The sequence below is a fragment of the Rutidosis leptorrhynchoides genome, chromosome 3 (assembly GCF_046630445.1).
Source record: "Rutidosis leptorrhynchoides isolate AG116_Rl617_1_P2 chromosome 3, CSIRO_AGI_Rlap_v1, whole genome shotgun sequence".
Classification (NCBI taxonomy): domain Eukaryota; kingdom Viridiplantae; phylum Streptophyta; class Magnoliopsida; order Asterales; family Asteraceae; genus Rutidosis; species Rutidosis leptorrhynchoides.
Genome location: NC_092335.1, coordinates 67,419,283 through 67,425,282, shown reverse-complemented (window position 1 = coordinate 67,425,282; position 6,000 = coordinate 67,419,283).

Below are 6,000 nucleotides of genomic sequence, written 5' to 3'. Positions count from 1 at the left end.
TCAAATAACAAAATTGGATATATAAATCATATATTCATGTTAGACTTGAGCCGTAGACACTAATTAACAACTTTATAAGTTAAAAACATCAAGAACACAAAATCTAGTGATTTTAGAAAGTTACCCAAACTTGATGAAATCGGTATGGAATTGAAGAGGAAGTTGCAAGGATTTCAAATATGAAATTTGTTTTGCAAGACACCCGCTAGCTTGGATTTAGATGATGATTCTTTGAAATGGATAATTGAAAGAAAATGGAGAAGTAGTGAAAGAAAAGTAAAATGAAAATGAAAAAGAAAAAGAAAGGAGGTGGGGTTGACTAGTCAAATGCTAGTTACCTCTTTGGCATTTTGGCGAAACTAGTCCCTCGAGTTCGGTTGCGGGTGCGTGAATTACCTAAACGAGATATTTTTAAAACGTGTAACAACAGGAGATGTTATAAACATATAACGGAATTTAAATAGTTAAACGGAAAAGTAAACGGAAAAAGGCGGGATGTTACATTACCTACTCCTTAAAAGAAATTTCGTCCTGAAATTTAAGTAGGCGTAGTAGTCGTTGTTTCTTCCTCGGAATTTTGCGTTTCTGGAATCGGGAATAAGTGAGGGTATTTCTTTTGCATTTGATCTTGCCTTTCCCAAGTAAACTCGGGTCCTCTTTTGGCGTTCCAACGGACTTTAACAATCGGAATTCGGCTTTGTTTCAATGTCTTGACGGAGGTGTCCACAATTTCAACCGGTTCCTCCACAAAATGAAGTTTGTCATCAATAGTAAGTTCCTCGAGAGGGATGACAATATCGGGTTCGGCAAGACACTTTTTCAAGTTAGATACATGGAAGGTAGGATGAACGGAGCTCAATTGAGGCGGAAGATCTAAACGATAAGCAACGGTACCAATACGCTCCAAGATTTCGAAAGGACCAAAATACCTTGGATTTAATTTCCCACGTTTTCCAAAACGAATGACACCTTTCCAAGGTGCGACTTTTAACATGACGCGGTCACCGACTTGAAATTCAAGGTCGTTGCGTCTTTTGTCGGTATAGCACTTTTGACGACTCCGGGCCGTCTGAAGCCTATCTCAGATTTGAACGATCTTCTCGGTGGTTTCGTGAATGAGTTCGGGTCCGGTGATTTGCACGTCGCCTACCTCGGCCCAATAAAGAGGTGAACGACATTTTCGACCATATAACGCTTCAAAAGGTGCGGCTTTTATACTCGCGTGATAACTATTATTGTAAGAGAACTCGGCGAGAGGTAAGTGCTTGTCCCAAGCTTTTCCAAAATCGACAACACAAGCTCGTAACATGTCCTCCAAGGTTTGAATTGTGCGTTCGCTTTGTCCATCGGTTTGAGGGTGATATGCGGTGCTCATGTCTAAACGCGTTCCCAACGCTTCTTGCAAGGTACGCCAAAATCTAGAAACAAAACGGCCATCTCGGTCGGAGATAATCGATAAAGGTACACCGTGTCGGGCTACGATCTCCTTGATGTAAAGTTGTGCAAGTTTCTCCATTTTTTCGGTCTCCTTCATGGCAAGAAAGTGTGCGGATTTGGTGAGACGGTCAACAATAACCCAAATGGTATCATAACCTCCCGTCATTTTTGGTAGTTTGGTGATAAAATCCATCGTTATCCTTTCCCACTTCCATTGCGGGATCTCGGGTTGTTGAAGTAGTTTGGACGGTCTTTGTTGTTCGGCTTTGACTTTGGAACATGTCAAACACTTGGAAACATAAGTAGCTACGTCCCTTTTGATGTTCGGCTACCAATATTGTTGTTTAAGGTCGTGGTACATCTTATTGGCACCGGGGTGAATCGAGTATCGTGACTTATGGGCTTCATCTAAAATAAGACTTCGTAGGTCCCCATAACTAGGTACCCAAATCCTTCCGGCGAAATATCGTAGTCCGGTTTCCTTAGTTTCGAATTGAGAGATGAGAATATTCAAGAGCTCGCATGAAATGTTTTCATCCTTGAGAGCTTCATCTTAGGCTACCCGAATTTGGCTATTAAGGTTTGTGTGGATGGTGATGTTTAAGGCTCGGACACGAAGAGGCACCGCTCTTTCTTTTCGACTTAAGGCATCGGCTACTACATTTGCCTTTCTGGGATGGTAACGAAGCTTGCAATCGTAATCGTTTAAGGTTTCAATCCACCTTCGTTGTCTCATGTTTAGTTGCTTTTGATCGAAGATGTGTTGGAGACTTTTGTGATCGGTAAAGATAGTACTCTTGGTTCCATAAAGATAGTGTCTCCACATTTTAAGTGCAAAGACAACGGCTCCGAGTTCAAGATCATGTGTCGTGTAGTTTCGTTCATGAATTTTGAGTTGTCGAGAAGCATAAGAAATGACTTTCGTTCGTTTCATCAACACACACCCAAAACCATGTTTCGAGGCATCACAATACACAACAAAATCATCGTTGCCTTCGGGAAGTGACAAGATAGGAGCGGTGGTTAGCTTCGTTTTCAAGATTTGAAATGCGGATTCTTGTTCGGTTGCCCAAACGAATTTTCTTCCCTTATGAGTTAACGCGGTTAGAGGACGAGCGACCAAAGAGAAATCTTTGATGAATCTACGATAGTATCTGGTGAGACCCAAGAATTGACGAATGTGAGTAGGAGTAGTAGGAGTCTCCCATTTACTAATGGCTTCGATTTTCGTTGGATCGACTTTAATACCTTGGTCACTTACAACATGACCAAGAAATTGAACTTTCTTTAGCCAAAATTCACACTTGGAGAATTTGGCATAGAGTCGTTCTTGTCTTAAAAGTTCAAGCACAAGTCGGAGATGTTCCTCGTGTTCTTCTTTGCTTTTAGAATAAACCAAAATATCATCGATGAACACGATAACGAATTTGTCAAGATACGGTTTGCACACGCGGTTCATAAGATCCATGAACACCGCTGGTGTGTTAGTGAGATCAAATGGCAAGACAAGGAATTCATAACTTCCATAACGAGTTCGGAAAGCGGTTTTGGAGACATCTTCCCCCTTAACTCTTAATTGATGATAACTCGAGCGGAGATCGATTTTCGAATATACACAAGACCCTTGTAGTTGATCAAAGAGGTCATCGATGCGAGGAAGAGGATATCGGTTCTTAACCGTCAATTTGTTTAGTTCACGATAATCAATGCACATTCGTAGGGATCCATCTTTCTTTTTAACAAACAAAATCGGAGCGCCCCAAGGTGAATGGCTAGGTTGGATAAAACCACGATCAAGTAGTTCTTGGATTTGACTTTACAATTCTTGCATTTCGGATGGAGCGAGTCTATATGGTGCACGAGCTACGGGTATGGCTCCCGGAATAAGATCGATTTGGAATTCAACCGGTCGATGAGGTGGAAGACCTGGCAATTCATCAGGAAATACATCGGAATAGTCACTAACAATTGGCACATCATCGATGTGCTTCTCATCGGACTCGACTTTCTTAACGTGAGCAAGGATCATAAAACAACCCTTACGGAGTAGTTTTCTAACTTTAATGCATGAAACGAGGTTGACTCCGGTGCAACTCTTATCGCCATAGACGATCAAAGGTTCACCATTCTCGATAGGAATTCAGATTGCGTTAAGATCACAAAGGATGTGAGATTTCGTTTTGGCTAGCCAATTTATACCGATTATTACATCGAAGCTTCCTAGTTCCATGGGTATCAAGTCAATTTCAAACTCATTACCCAAAATGTTTAATGTACACCCCCGGTAATATGTGTCGGCACTCAATAGTTTTTCGTTGGCCACTTTAATGGTATAAGTGGTATCTAGTGGAAGTGGTGGAGTGTTAAAAGAGTGAGTCAAAGTCTTGGATACAAAACTCTTATCGGCGCCCGAATCGAATAAACAAGTAACATAAGTGTTGTTGAGGAGAAACGTACCCGTGACTAATTCATTGTCATCTCGGGCTTCCTCGGTGTTGATGTTGAAAGCTCGTCCGCGTGTGTTGGTGTTGGCTTTCTTCTTCGGACATGCATTTCTAAAATGACCCGTTTGGCCACATTCATAACAAGTACCCGGTTTTGGTGCATTGGGCACCTTTTGAGCGACGGGGGCGGCACTTCTACAATCGTTGGCCACATGACCACCCCTTTGGCACCGGTAGCAAAATAGATTGCTACATTCACCATAGTGGTGTTTGTGGCATTTGTTGCAAAAGGGCTTATTTCCGCCATAACTTTTCTTGGGGTCGGAGGTGAAAGGCTTTTTGGTGAAGTTGATGTAGTTGTTGCTTGATTGGGGGGCTTCCCATTTTCTTTTGTTGCCGCCCGTTTTATCCTCGGCCTTAGGTGCCGGAACTACGATTTCATCAACCGTTTCGATCAATTGGCGGGCCATGTTTAAGGCTTGTTGTAGGTTAGCGGGTTTGGATGACATCACACCTTGTTTGATGCTCTTTGGAAGACCATCCATATAGAGTTCAACCCTTTGAGATTCGGGGTTCATGAGGTTGGGACACATCAAGGATAGCTCGGTGAATCGTTGATTGTAGGCCTTGAGATCATTTCCGACCGCCTTTAAAGTTCTTAGCTCTTGTTCCAGCTTTCGGGTTTCTTCACGAGGGAAAAATTCGACGATCATCCTTTCCCTTAAATCGGCCCAAGAGAGGGCGTGAGCTTCATCGGTACCCACCGATTGTACATACGTGTTCCACCACGTGAGGGCGACACCGGTGAAAGTGTGAGTGGAGTATTTGACCTTATCTTGGTCCCGACAACCGCTTATGCTAAAGACGGCTTCCGTTTGTTCGAACCATTGAGTGAGTACAACCGGTCCCCCGGTTCCATCAAAGGTGTGAGGTTTGCACCCCATGAAGGCTTTGTAGGAGCACCCTTCGCTTGAGTTACCGGCCCCTTGATTGTTGTTGTTGTTATTGTTATTGTTGTTGGTGGAGTGATCGGCCATGGACGCCTCTACGGCGGTGGCTACCATTCGTTGTAGAGCTTGTTCGGGTGTCTCATTGCGTGGCACACGACGAGGAGGCATTGTTCCTTCAAAACATAAGAATACTGTTGATTAGTATTCTTAATAATACTAACCATGATATGGAATAAGGATAGAGAGAAATTTTCCTTGACTCGCCTTAAATTCTTTATGTCATAATGTCGGAATGTTCATATGAGTCACCGTAATATAATCCCGGAAATTATATTACCCTAATTCATATGTGCATTCGACACTAATTCATATAGTCAAGGTGGCGCGTCAATTAAATCAAGTAACGTGAGATTAAGATTGAATAAGAATTAGATATGATAGACGAGTTCGAGTATAATGCACAAGTAGTCAAGTAATTCCTACTTCAAGTCTATATGCCGGTTGTAGTCTAGACTCACCAATGTACCCTATGACTCGGGGTCGACACCAATGAACTCTAAATCCCTACAACCTGGCTCTGATACCATCTGTAGCGACCCGACCAAATCATGTTTGACGGCGCCGACTACTTAGGTCCCGTTGCGTGGTCATAAGTCTTTAACATGACGTTTGACCAAAATATGTCGCATTCATTTCATAAGTAAAAGGGTGTTTCAAATTTACAAATGTAGTTCAAAAGACTAGTTACATTACAATGTTTAACGTACAAATGAAACCTATGCGACACAATTTAAAGTAGTCAAAAGACGCTCCAACTATGCATGTATACTCGACATCCAAGCAAGTATCAAAAAGAGTGCGGAAGCATGTATCAAGTAGCGTTCGAGGACCTGAGAAAACATATAGAAAACTGTCAACGAAAACGTTGGTGAAATTATAGGTGTTTGTAAACGTTGCATTTGAACCACAAGATTTAATATAATATGATTATCAAAATCATTTGCATTCCAAAGTTGTTATTTGTTTCGCGGGCACCCAATTATCAAACTTAACTGTTTTGCACCCTTTGCGTAGTGTTAGAACATACACTAGACCCGAAATATATTTCATCCGCTAACAGTAGCGAACGTTCCGAATGAGGCCCGTCAAGCCCATGTGATCACATAATA